This window comes from Halichoerus grypus, chromosome 9 (assembly GCF_964656455.1).
Source record: "Halichoerus grypus chromosome 9, mHalGry1.hap1.1, whole genome shotgun sequence".
NCBI lineage: Eukaryota > Metazoa > Chordata > Mammalia > Carnivora > Phocidae > Halichoerus > Halichoerus grypus.
In genome coordinates, this window is record NC_135720.1 from 51,303,293 (window position 1) to 51,318,513 (window position 15,221).

The following is a 15,221-nucleotide window of genomic DNA, read 5'->3' on the forward strand; positions in this document are numbered from 1 at the left end:
AGCCTGCTGACTTTGAAGACTCCAGGCTTTGGGGATGTGGTGTGGGCAGAGGCCTGTGCTGATCTTCTGGGGGAGAGTCTCACCATGCTAGTACCGAGGGAGGTTTGACTGAGAAGGGCTGTCACACCGGATCACAGAGGTGTGGGACTTGTTGCAAGCAGTCTAGGCAGCTAGTGTTGAGGTGAGCTGCCCTCCACAGGTGGCTCTGTTTATGCTGAGGAGTGGGGGAGAAAAATAGTGTCCACCTGCTCCTGCTCCTTTGTCCCTGGCGAGGTATCTGTGAAGCTACCTCTCAGGGACAGCTCTAGGAAGAGTGAATAATCTCCTCACTGTGTGCCCCAGGCATTCCTCGGATGGCTATTTCTACATGTCTGCCCCTGGGTTGTTTGCCCACCTCCTTTGCAGGAACAAGGCAGTGTCCTCAGGGCTCTATCCTAGCCAAGCCTGGCTGACCTTCACAACTCCAGTTTTTGAGCCCTACTGGGTACAAGAACTCAGGAAAATCAGCCCCTCTCATTTTCTTTCCCAGCCAATGGCTTTGGGGAAGTGTTCTTGTGCATTCCCCTCACACTCATTATCTTAAATGAGTTTGGATAGGAGAAATATGATCATCTGAGTACAACAATATTTAAGTTTTTTTTAAAGAATATAAAGTAATGCCAATCTTTTACAAATATTTTATAAACTAAAATAGAGCATCTAGTTGTTATGTGCACAGTTAATTCAACTCAATGCCATGCAATAAGAGCTAACTGATTTCCAAGCAAACTTAGCAATTGCTGAATTTAAAATATCTAGACTTATGAACATTTTATCTAACTAGAAAGTTAGATTTTTCCTTACTGAATTTGAATCCAGTAAGTTTAGAACTTTACAATGTCTGAGATTACTTAAATGGTTAGACTCCCCATCATCTTTACCTGTAGTTTATCTTGAATATTCAGTTCATGAGGAAATGCTTCTGATTTAATATAAAGTGAATAAAGAAGAATATAAAATTATATAATCACAGTCCAATTTTTAAAAGGGATAAAGATAAGCATATATAAAAGACTAGTAAGTATATTAAAATGTTAATAGATGAACAACAGGAGACTTTCATTTTCTTATTTCAACCTTCTTATACATTCTTTATAATAAACACATATCAGTTTTATAATAAGAAACAAGTATTTTTATGCAAATGGTTTCCTCTTAGCTAGATTTCTGCAGAGGAAGAAAACAGCTGAAGATGTACAATATTGATAACTTATATGGATATCTGTTGGGGCACGTACATCTCATTTTTAAGGGTCTTATGCCTCCTATATCAATAGAAACTCAGGGAGGGCAATTATGTTTATTTCTTTTGTAAGTTTCTGCAGTCCAAACTGCTGTGTTCTGCAAAGGGGCACTGTATCCTCGGGGCCTAATCAAAGAAAAAAAAAAATTGTAAAATGAATCCCCTGAAACTAATTTGTTAGATCAACAACTTTTCCCTACTTCTCTATGCTAATGTTTGTTATGGTTAAACCCAACAATTTTGTAAATACTATCCTAAGTTTTAAAAATAATCACATAGTGTACCTTGGTATATATTTTGCATACAATGTCTTACTGTAATATCATTTTACTTAAGTAAGTAAATCATAAATCTTAGGATTTTAAAATGTTACTGGTAATATTTTTTCAGAAAGTTCTAACTTTCTTTCTTATCAGTTATTTTGAAAGAGTTTGAACATTCTTACAATGTTTATTATATTTATCTGTCGAACTTAACTGTTTCTAACCATTTCTCCTCAGAAAGATTGACGGCAAAATTATTAAATGTATAAAGAATTTAAAAATTTGAGTCAACAAATAATGAATTTTAAAGTTAACAGTGCTCACATTAATTGCCACAAATTCACTTTCTTAGCCTATTACCTGCCCCCCCCCCCACTATCCACATACACAGTTTGGGCACATTCGAAAGAATTAATTATGGGAGTGCACTGATTACTCAGGCAGCCCAGGGAGGGGTGAGCTGTTAAACAATTATAAATAACTGAAGCTCATCTATTTAATTGCCAAAATTGATTTCAACTAGTTTTAAAAGAATTATTTCTAAAATGTTTAACCTACTTTCCTTCCTTTTAGGCCAAGTATACTCTATACAATTTAATCTTTGGGATGACTTAGGATATTATCATAGCTTTTTAATTATAAACTGTGATACTTGGAGAACCACACTGATACTTTTTGGACTGTTTGTCCCTTCACTGGAAAGTTCCAGACTTACAGATTTTGTTTTCTGTCTTTTCACCTCTTGCTATCTTCTGCTTTCCAGTCTGCTTATGAGCTGTTTACTTGTCTCTAACAGAATATCCCTTCCCTTTCTAACTGCGTTTCCTAATCTATAGCAAATAAGAAACAACAAAACAATCAAGTCTCATTCACTGGCCATTCAGAGATGAAAAATACATATGAAAAATACTGGTAGTCCTTAAAGCAATTCCGAGTTTAATTATACTACAAAAGGGTGCTACAGGAACCCAGAGGATCATCATAAGAGAGTCTGGGAATTTCAGAGATGGCTTCCTGGAGGAGGTAGTTCTTTTTTTTTTCTTAAAGATTTATTTATTCACTTGAGAGAGAGAGAGAGCAAGCACGCAAGTGGGGGGAATGGCAGAGGGAGAGAAAGAAAGAATCCTCAAACAGACTCCCGCTGAGCACGGAGCCCAACTAGGGGCTCAATCCCAGGACCCTGAGATCATGACCTGAGCCAAAATCAAGAGCCGGTCTCTTAACCAACTGAGCTGCCCAGGCGCCCTAAGGAGGTAGTCCTTAAACAGTGATATGAGATGAATGAATAGGATCTGATAGGCAAAAGACAGTGAGAGAATGAGTAGTGGAGAAGATCAAGTGTACAGTCAAAGGAAACAGCGTGATAATAATAAAAATAATGATACCTTACATTTATTGAATGCTTATGTAAATTAACTTAGTAAAATCCTCATAACAACTCTATGAGGCACAACTACTCCCATTTTAAAGATCAGGAAACTGTGGCACAGAAAAAGTGTTTTGCCCAAGTTCACACAACTAGTTAAGTGGCAAAGTCAGGATTTGGACTTAAGCAGTCTGGCTCTAAAGCTCACACTTTTAACCACCATGCTATATTGCTTATTTATGCAAAGTTATGAAAGCAAGAGAGAATCTACTGTTTTGGGCAATCTACTACAAGTAATATATAAAGCTGGAAGATTACAAATGAGTGTTGCAGAACTAGGAGGCAAAAACTAGCTAGGAGGGGCTTTGTATGCCAGGCACACGTTTGGATTTTACCACGTAGGCAATAAGAGCCATCCAGCAGAGGAATAGCAGGATCAGACTGCCTTTGATAAAAATTTCTGTGAGATCTGAATGAAGAAAAACAACCAGACGCTAGATGTCCATTTAGGAGGCTATTCCAAAACTGTATGTGAGAGGTAATAAAGACCTGAACCAAAGCAATAGAAGTGGGAATAGAAAGGAAGGGACCAGGGGCGCCTGGGTGGCTTGGCTGGTTAAGCGTCAGACTCTTGATTTCAGTTCAGGTCATGATCTCAGGGTTGTGAGATCGAGCCACCCCTTTGGGCTCTGCACTGGGCATGGAGCCTGCTTGAGATTCTCTCCCTCTCCCTCTGCCCCTCCACACCCCCACTGTGCATGCACACGCTCTCTCTCTCTCTCTCTAAAAGAAAGAAAGGAAGAAAGAAAGAAAGGAAGGAAGGAAGGAAGGAAGGAAGGAAGGAAGGAAGGAAGGAAGGAGAGGACAAATTAGAGATAGGATGTTGAATTCATAAAATGTATGACCTGGATGAGGAAAATCAGTGATAGGGAGAAATTAAATAAAACTGTAGTCAAAAAAGAAAACAGATGGAGGGTGGTAGAGGTTTATAAAAGGTTCATTTCAGACATGTTTGAGGTGCTTGTGGAACAAGAACAACATAAAAACAGCTAACACTTACATTGAGCTTATCATGTGCCAGACTCTGGTCAAAGAACTTTATACGTGTGAATCCACTGAATTATCAAGGCAACCCTCTGAGGTATTCAAATTTCACTTTACATGAGGCACCTGAGAAGCTAAGTAACTTTGCCCAAGGTCACACAACTATTAAGTGGCTGAGCTGGGACTTGAACCCAGGTAGCCCGGGTCAGAGTATATTCTGTCTTTAATAGAGCCATGTCAGTTGTGTAGATGAATTTGGCATCCAAGAAAAATGGTTTAGACTAAACATAAAAATTTGGAAGTCATCAATAAATACAAATCGCAGCTGAAACCGTGAGTATTCACTTAGATATAGAGTATGCAGTTAGTTTTTCTCTAAGTGTGGTCCTTCAGTCACCTAGGTATGAATACCTTGAGGAGGGCACTTATTAAAAGTGCTTATTAGAGGGCATCACCCAGATCCACAGAAACTGAATCTCTGGGCCCAGAAATCTATAGTTTTCACTCCCCAATTGATTTTTACACAAATTCAAGTTTGAAGATCACCGATGAAGAATGAACAAAGAAATGTGTAACAATGACATTGTTTATTAGAAGTGTGTCTACCGTAGGAGTAAATAAGTTCTAAAGAAGGATGGTTAAGTAAAGGCCTAACCAAGTGTCCAATGGGTCTTTTCTCAAATCTAAGCCACCATCTATTATAAGAAGCATTGTTCTTTTATGTACCACAAGAAAAAAAATAGGAGACTTCTCATATAAAGCTGAAACAAAAGAAAGGCTACAAATGAAGAGAAGGATACATGGAAAATAAACCCACCATGCAGAAAGACAGCAAAGAAACTTGAAAGTCTCTACCTTTCAAGTACTAGGCACCAAGTAGAGGGAATTTTATCCCAAAGACAGTTCTTACACAGCTTTGTACTCTGAATTCATACTATCAGTGAGATTAAAAACAAACTCTTAGAGAATTTAATTTAAAATGTTCTCAGGTTGGTAGTAGTGCAAATGACTGGTAGAGGCAAATGCAAATCCTCTCTGAGGTAATCCAACTTTAATTCAGGCCAAAAACAATTATAAGACATACCACTATTTTAGAACTTTTTTTAAATCTGAAAAAAATGGGTCTTAGAATCACTGAAACACAATAAATGGAAAGTCTACTGAGCTATTCTGAATGCCCAGGAACTGGGATGGAGAGGCTAATTTCTGGTTCTCAAATGTACTCCATATATAATGTCATATAGGTATTGCTTTATTTTTAGTAGTAAGAACTATAAAAGACAGGCTATTAAAAACTATAAAAATCCTTTTCCTTCCCATCATACTTAACCATGTTTTATAATTCCCCCAAATATAAAAAGTCTCACCCATAAAAAAATTACAAAATAAACAAAACCACCAACAAGTGAGCTCAGACCACTCCTACCCCAACTCCATGTAAATGCTTTAACATTCTCTGGGACTTTGAGAACTAGATTGCAAAGTTCACCACAGGCCCTGGTAACTGTCCAGACACAACAGGAGAAAAAACAAACTTTGCTCTTGCCAAGAATGATGATTTATAGTCCTGTCCAACACTCAGTCTTTGGGTCTTTTACTCATAGGCCACAAACACACTAACTAAATACTTGCATTATACCCAGAGTATTCTGGCCCTTTTCAAGAAAAATTAATCCCTTTTCAACAATGCTACCATGAAAAAAATTCCTTTAGCATTTTTATAATTTTCCAGAAAAGCTGTGTATTCCTAGTTCAGGCATGCATTTTCTATCTTTTCCAAGGATAAGATAAACACTGCACAAATTACACACCATAGCTGTTCTGGGATCTTATAAAACTGCAATTTCACTATATAGCAAGCATATCATCATTAGAAGACTAAAATGGCTTTAGAATGACAATAAGCACCAATTGATCATTATGAGTTCCCTAATAAAAAAAAATTTACAATGAAACCAGTTATTCAACCAACCACTGCTAGCTTCTCCCTGCTTTTGGTGGGTAAAGGTTCTCAAAGTCCCTTTCAGAGCACAGTCCTGTCTAAAGCAACTAATATAAGAATTCAAATCTGATTCCCACTCTTGCCACACCCTGCTAGAGCATCTCTTTCACTCAGGAAAACAGTTTCCTACCCCAGGAGCAAATGTGTACTTATATATATGAATGTGAGTATAGGGATTTTCTAATACTGTGGAAAATGAAGTACCCCATATCCTTATCTATAATTTAATATTCACTTTTCCATAGAAACAAGGGAAATTCTGATTTTATAGTGCTACTGCTGTTCTAAGCATGTTATAAAAATAGTTTCTAGGTGGATCTATGGAAAATCCACTCTGTCACTGTCAAACCTACTTAGTAGTAACTTTTCAGATGAAACTTGTTAGTATAGTTTATGTACTATGTAATATTTAATTAAAAAATTTTAAGTGGCCTATAATCCCACTATACAGAAATCCCTATTAACATGTTTTTTTTTCTCAACAGTAATATATCAGGTAACAAAACTGAAACAGCATTGAAGAGCACAAAATAAAAAGTAAAGTATTTCCTACTCCTAGGCTGCTGATTCCCAACCATGTCTACTGCTTTCCCCTCTATGAAGATAACAACCATCAACAGTGTCTTGAGATCAGAAAGACAATTATTTATATACCTACATACTTTTCTTTAGCGACTCTCCTGGAAAAGATTCATCAGATTCTAGAAGCACGGTAATCTTTCTGATTATAGCACCACTGGTTCATTCTTTACCATCACATCCCTTTAAGCTGTTGATATTCTTTTGGATTTAGTGATGAGCGACTAACTCTTTTCTTAGGCATTTCCCCCTCCATTTCTATAGATTTGAGGACAATACTGCATCTGCATGGTATCACTAAGGAATATGACATAACGGAAAGGGCTCTGGATTAAATCAGAAGACTTAGGGGTTTTTTTTTTTGACACTTATATAGCATGTAATCTTAGTTATATCATTTCCTACTTTTGAAAAATATTAAGTATTATATAAATATACAGTGTGGAAGTAGCAGTGATAATAAACTCTTTGTCATTCTTTTCTTGGAGTTTCAGTTTCCTTACAACTTAGCCCTTACAAATATTAATCTCTGAGTCCTTTCCTGCTTGCCTGTGCCTGGGCTAATTAACTCTCCTCTTGCATACTTATATGCTTAATATATTATATTGAAATATTCTGGGACACCTGGGTGGCTCAGGCGGTTAAGTGTCTGCCTTTGGCTCAGGTCATGATCCCAGAGTCCTGGGATCGAGTCCCGCATCGGGTGCCTTGCTCAGCAGGGAGCCTGCTTCTCCCTCTCCCCCTGCCTGCAGCTTCCCCTGCTTGTGCTCTCTCTCTCCCTCCCTCTCTCTCTGGCAAATAAATAAATAAAATCTTAAAAAAAAAAAAAGTGACTTGCCTAAGGTCATATGTGTAATAAGTGGCAAAAACAGAATTCAAACTCAGGTCTCCAGACTCTAAATGTGGTGCCCTTTTTGTTTCTGCACTGTGTTCCATAAATCATAGTTAATCCAATTTTTCCCTATATATAGCCTCAGATAAAAAAAAACTAACAGATTAATTTTCCTAGTGCTATTTATTTAAACCAAAATTAAAATAAGCTTGCATTCCCTAAGTGCACACACTGACAGTGGGTGGACCAACCAATACAGCTGCTGATAGCAGACAGATGTCAACTTAAGGTTAACACTTTTCCCTTGTATAAATAAATCCACACACAGAGAAACATGTTTGGCTGAGTATAATTCAATTTGTAAAATTTCCAAAGCAAACAAACATTACAACTATCAGAATTGTTTTCCCTTGAAATAGACCTCCTGTGGAGATAACAACTGAGAAAAACATAAAACATCTTTAAAACAAACTCTATTCTCTCCTTTAAAAAAAAATACACACACATACCCCCAAATAAATATTTCTTTCCATTTCTCCCTCCTATCCCCTAATCCAACTGCCTCTGACAATGAAAGAATAAAAAATTAACAATAGATGTTTTTTGAAGCTGGTAATGCATAACTTTTCCAAAGCCATCAGCTATCATTAATTTAGCATTATCTTTAATGTATTTATTATAGTTTCTGTGATTTAATTTAGTTGCCTTAACAAACATAATTTTATTTTAGCAATGTCTACACGTATCTGTCTTCCTCTATAATTCCTCAAGAGCAAGGGACCATATCTTATTCATTATTCTATTATCCATTGGATTTATTTTATGGTAGTCATTCAATAAGCATTTGTTGTCCTTACATCAATTAATGCAGTAGAAATACATAAAACAAAATACATTTGAGTCTAACAGTTAACAAACATTTATTCACAAATGTATTGCATACATTTTACTTCTATGAAATCAGGTTTCACCTTTATTTATTTTTTTTAAGATTTCATTTATTTATTTGAGAGAGAGAGAAAGCAGAGAGGGAGAAGCAGTCTCCCCGCTGAGCAGAGAGCTCCATGCGGGGCTTGATCCCAGGACCCTGAGATCATGACCCGAGTGGAAGGCAGTCACTTAACTGACTGAGCCACCCAGGTGCCCTGAGGTTTCACCTTTACATTATATTTGGCAACATGTTTTCTTTCATTGTGGGACATAGAGTAATGTGTGCCTTACAATCTTTGGCATCTTAGATTCAATGAATAAAGTCTTTATAAAAATATACAGTAAGAACATTCTTCTCATGCGATTAAATAAGTAAATGCAAAGTGCTGATCATGGATCTCTAAATTACATAACGATGTGAGGGGGTATGCCTTACAGATGGCTCTCCTGCTCTATCAAATCAGTGAGTTAGGAAAAAAAAAATCAGTGAGTTAGGTCTTCAAGAGCCAGAACTTTATTTTATTCATCTTTGTATTTCTAGTATATGCTCTCTAGGGGCTCAAAAAAGATGAGCTAAATGAATAAAATCATCTGGTCTGGGGAAGAGAATGACTGTGGGAGAGGGGATGATCCATGCTGTAAAGGAAAAAAGAGGCGCCTGGGTGGCTCAGTCATTAAGCGTCTGCCTTCGGCTCAGGTCATGATCCCAGGGTCCTGGGATGGAGCCCAACGTCGGGCTCCCTGCTCAGCGGGAAGCCTGCTTCTCCTCCTCCCACTCACCCTGCTTGTGTTCCCTCTCTTGCTGTCTCTTTCTCTGTCAAATAAATAAATAAAATCTTTTTTTTAAAAGAAAAAAGAAAAAAACAAATTATAATGATAACTAGGCTTAAAGAAATAAAAAGAACTATACTTATTCTAATATTTAAAGATCATAGATTTACCACTCACTAAGGATTCATACTATTAAACAGTATTTACCAAAATACTAGTTTCATAGGATATTAACTGAAGTTACTCCCTAAATTAAATAGATTTCCAGCAAATAAACTTGTGGAAATGAGTAAAACAAAATTAACCAACTTCTTCACCTGCAAGTTTAAAATATTTTTTAATATTAATCCAGACTTTAATTTTTAATATTCTACCTTAATATTCTACTATCATTATGAATTTCCAAAACAGGGTTAAAGCACGCATTTCTGAAACTTATTTGCAACAGAAACCTTTTTGGGGGATCCTCTTGAGAAATTACATTCCACAGAATAGACTTCAGGTAATATCTATATACAGAATCTTCAAAGTAGCTCTACGTAGAAGACAACTATCAAAATATTAGGAGATATGTAACTGGTAACATGAAATAACAAGTGATAACAGAAAAAACAAATAGCAAATTGTGTAAAACATCCTGTTGCATACACAGAAATTCATATTTCCAGTGTACAAGAGTAAAGGAAGAAAAAGAAACTTTCTTTTTAAAAAAGTTAAAACTTGTAGTGTTCTTATATTTAAGCTCACTTGATTTAGTAAATAACCACTCTGGTATATCTAGTTAAATGGCACCAAAGAATTGTAGTATACTTTCAAAAGTACCTGACAGAATCATGATGTAGCCAAATTACTGGGACGATATTACATTTTCTCATTAACACAACTCATGAAACAAGGAGGGTTTATAGAAGAGATAGTACAATCGAGCAACAATTCAAACAATTGGTGTAAAATTACTTTGGAGCAAGAAGCAGAATTTGTCTCACATATTCTAAATGAATAGAGTCTAAAGAAAAGAATATATCACAAGATCTCACAACCATCATCTGTCCCTTTTCGAACAGAGGAATATAGGAAAATACAATTAGGTTCCAACAAAATGAGAAAAATGAGGAACGTTAAATACTTAGCCTTTTTATACCCTGGTGCCAGAGATTCCTTCCTCCACTACTACTTACTGGTGGGCATTACATTTGGATTCACTGGTGTGGTGGTGATAATACTAAATTCTAACTAGTTCTGTGACCTTATCCTAATTAGTACCTAACCTCCCCATAACTTTATATATAAAATAAAAGGGTTGATTTAAGTAATCTTGAAGTTTTCATCCATTTTTAAAATTCTACCAAAAGAGAGGCAAATTTACTTGTATGCTGAACTTTTATTTAAACTTTTATTGAAGCCATATTTTTGAGGTCTAAAACAATTAAAATTTTGTCTCTGCAGTGACTACCCCTATAAATACCTTGGTAATCTTATCTAGACGACCATTAAGATTTTAAACATTTAAATAATACATAGTGTTTTTTTTTTTAATTTCCTGCAGGCTTTTTCTTTCTTTCTTTCTTTTTTTAAGATATTATTTATTTATTTGACAGAGAGAGAGGGAACACAAGCAGGGGGAGTGGGAGAGGGAGAAGCAGGCTTCCCACTGAGCAGGGAGCCCGATGCGGGGCTCGATCCCAGGACCCCAGGATCATGACCTGAGCCGAAGGCAGATGCTTAAGGGCTGAACCACCCAGGCGCCCCAAGAATACACAGTTTTAATTATTTCAACAAGCATTTGTTTACAACAGTCTCGTTCTAGAAAGACTTTTAAATGACATAAAATTACAGACAAAAAAGGAAAGTAAAATAAAATCTGAAAAATTCTGATCAAAATGTTGAATTAATATGAAACAGAAAAGTTCCCCTCTAATCTAAATACAGAAATCCTGGATAATATGTAATATTTACAAGTATATAACCAAGCTCAAATGCAAGAAAAAGAAATGGCCAAGTGCCAAAAACAGAACACTTAAGCCATACTGGTGAAAGGGTGCTGGGTTTTTAAAAATGTTTAAAATGATTTCTAAAATCAGACTTACTAAATGTATAAGTCTAATGTATTAAACTGACAAAAGTTGCTTAATTACTTAGAAAGATGTTCCTTATTGGAAATGAAGATCTGCCTTGATAGTTGTTTAAAGTATTTGAGAAAATATGATAGGCTAAATTGAAAAATATAGTTTGAAATACCTAAGGTACCTAAATTTGTAAGTGCTATTCATGTTTAAGGAAGATTTAATCTACTAGATTTACCAGTTAACTAAACATTAATCAAAGAAAAAGCTAAAGTCCTTATTTCCAGGCAAAAACTACTAGATCTAAAATATTATCTAGTAAAATTTTTAAGTTGAATTCAAATGCTTAGGAAAAACATTTTGAAAATTACAACTTTAATAGACTTTTATAAATTTACTAAATCAATTAATAAATAAAACATTTTAAAATTACAACTAGTTAAAACAAACTAAAAGTATTACTTTTCAAGACCAAATGTCTACCTCAGATACTAAAAACACCCTTTGACAAGGATTTCCACTATCAGTGGTAGTATTTAACACTGAACTGGAGATTCTGCCAAAGGATAAATAAAACAGAAAAAGAAAATAAGGTGGATAATAATTTAAAAGGAAAAAAACAAAATTGTTATTTGTAGGCAATATGATTATCTACATAGAAAATTCAAGATAATTTGAATAGGAGTGCTTGGCTGGCTCAGTGGTAGAGCATGTGACTCTCCATCTCAGGGTCATGAGTTCAAGCCCCACATTGGGTATAGAGCTTACTTTAAAAATAATAATAATAGGGGCGCCTGGGTGGCTCAGTTGTTAAGCATCTGCCTTCGGCTCAGGTCATGATCCCGGGGTCCTGGGATCGAGCCCCACATCGGGCTCCCTGCTCGGCGGGAAGCCTGCTTCTCCCTCTCCCACTCCCCCTGCTTGTGTTCTCTCTCTCTCTGTCAAATAAATAAAATCTTAAAAAAAAATAATAATAATAATCTGGATAATCTATGTGGAAAATGTAATTTTAATATATATATTCACACAATAGTCAAAAATCGTAAGAACCATAGGGGTAATGCCAATAAAAATTTGTAAAATCTCTGTGAAGAAGATTTGTTAAAAGAAGAAGGGACTATTCTTCTAGCCATTAAGATTTATGATAGAGTGTTAATAATTAAAATAGTGGTACTGGCACAAGGTGAGACAAAGAGACCGATGGAACAAAACAGAGTCCAGAAACAGACTCTGGTATTTATGGGAATTTGGTATATGAAAATGAGGGAATTTTCTTAGGGAAAGGAGTAACTATTCACAATTTGTGCCAGGATAACATACTATCCATACTGTAAAAATAAACATCTTTATTCCATGTCAAACATAAAAATAAATTCCAGCTGGACTCAACACCTACATGTAAATACAATCTTTAACTGTTTTTGAAGAAAATATAGAATATGTTTCGGACTTTGGGTACAGAAGATTTCATAATAAACAAGACAACTTACGAACAGGAAAAGTGATAAAAACTATATTAAAATTAAAACTTCAATGCAACAGAAGATACCAGTGACAAAGTTAAAAAAAGCAACATATATAACGTATAAAAGATTAGTATCTGAATTACAAAAACTACTACAAATTGTTAAGAAAAAACTCAATAAAGGGACAAAAGATATGAACAGCAGTTAACAGATGAGAAAATATGAATACCCAAAAGCCAAAAAGATACTCAACTTCAGGAAATGCCATGCAATCTGGAAAAGGCAAATTAAAACAATGAAAAATTATTTCACACCCACCAGACAAAAACTTAAAAAAAGAACTGTTAATATCTGGCAAGGAGGTGGGGAGATGGAAATTTCCATGAACGACTGGTGGGAGTGTAAACTGGTGTAAAATTTTGGAAGACAATTTGAAAATTGTGATGCTGTATATACCCTATTACTTAGCAATTCTACTTCTCAGTATTTATGAATGAAGCCTAGAAAAAAAAGAAGATATATATAGTGATGTTCATTGTAGCCTTGCCTGCAATAGGAAAAAATGAAAAAATAACCTAACTATATATTAACAAGGGAATGGGGGCGCCTGGGTGGCTCAGTCGTTAAGTGTCTGCCTTCGGCTCAGGTCATGATCCCAGGGTCCTGGGATCGAGTCCCACATCGGGCTCCTTGCTCAGCAGGGAGCCTGCTTCTCCCTCTGCTGCTCCTTGCCACTCTGCCTACTTGTGATTCCTCTCTCTCTCTGTGTCAAATAAATAAATAAAATCTTAAAAAAAAAAACAAAAACAAAAACAAGGGAATGGATAAATTGTGTCATATTCATACAATGAAACATCATATGGCAGCTAAATAAAAAAATTAGATCCACATGTAGCAACATGGATAAGCTTTGAAAATATATTGTTCAGTGAAAAAAGCAAGTTATAGAATGACAAGTATTATAAGTTGTCTTTTATATAAAATCTTTTTAAAACATGAAGACAATATATTATGGTGCTAAGGACACTTCTACATACATGTAATTTTTTATTCCATCAAAAAAAAAAGCAAATAAAGCAAAATGTTAACATTTGAACAAAAGTTACAAGAGTGCTTAGTAAATTATTCTTATTTTTCTTAGAATAAATTATTCTTATTTTTCCTTTTGTTTGAAAATTTTAGTATTTTTTAAATGACACAAAACTTTAATATCTTACCTATATATGTATATATTCACATAAAATATGTGGGTAAGAAAACAAGAGTAGAAAAATAAGAATGAAGCCAGCAATGAGATCAGTTTCTAAAATTTATGTCATGGGGCGCCTGGGTGGCTCAGTCGTTAAGCATCTGCCTTCGGCTCAGATCATGGTCCCAGGGTGCTGGGATGGAGCCCCGCATCTGGCTCCTTGCTCAGCAGGAAGCCTGCTTCTCCCTCTCCCACTCCTCTGCTTATGTTCCCTCTCTCGCTGTCTCTCTATCAAAATAAATAAATAAATGTTTAAAAAAAATAAAATTTATGTCATAAATTGTACATACATGTTAGAGCTGGCTCACAAATCTTTCAATAAGGGCAAAATAAATACATATTAAGCAATTTTATTTTTTAAAATAGCCAGAAATATTGGAAATTTAGACATTCAAAGCATATTACAGTAACTTGGAGACACCAAAGACAGAAGAACTGGAAGAAATATTAAAGAGTGAACTTGATGTACGTGTTTCATTCATCTATTGCAGAAAGAAAATAACACACACAGAAAAGAGAAAAACTGTATTCTGAGAATAATATATATGACAACATTTCAGAAAATAGGCTTTTGAAAGGCTGAAAAGAATAGAATTCAAATTGATCTTGTTAGGAAAGAATTCAAATCAATTTTGTTAGGGACATCTTAAAAATAAAATCTGAAGATTCAAATTGAAAAGCCTCTATGATTCATCTGGGCAACACATACACGTACATATACACACCCAAGGTATACACATAACACTTGGTTGATGAGCTATTTTCCAACAAACCGAAATAAGAAAAACCAAGTAAGCACTTAGAGGCAAAACTTGAATATTAAAAGTTTTCACTACAAGAAAAAAAAAATGGTAACTATGTATGGTGACAGATGTTAACTAGACTTATTGTGGTGATCATTTCACAATATATACAAATATCAAATCATTATGTTGTACACCTTACACCTGAAACTAATATAATGTTATGTCAGTTATACCTCAATAAAAAAAGAAAAAAGTCTTTGAATAAATCACCTGAGAAAGTAACCATAGGCCTTCCTTTACTTATTATCTAAAGATTCATGAGGAATATATATTTCTTTTTCAATTACAAAATTAATTTCTGAATAAGAAAAAAAGACCTTTCACTGCTGAGACTCTCCTTCTCCATCCCTCTCACTTTATTTCTTTTCTTTTGTTCCATGAAATGGGAGTGATTTTGTGATAGTACTGCACAACAGCAATCACAAATTAGTATCTAATTTAATTACCTTTATAGCCTTTTACAAATCTAAATCAGTAGGAGGCAATGAACAGAAAATTTAAGAAATTTTATTAATCTCCTAGGTAATAGTACACACTTTCCATAAATTCATAGTATCATACTTTTTAA

General features: G+C 35.1%; 1 protein-coding gene across 14 annotated transcripts in view; it reads right to left on the minus strand.

Annotated features, from left to right (window-relative positions):
* CEP57L1 (centrosomal protein 57 like 1) overlaps positions 1–15,221 on the minus strand; it is an 81,979-nt gene that overhangs the window by 50,298 nt on the left and 16,460 nt on the right. The window lies entirely within an intron of this gene.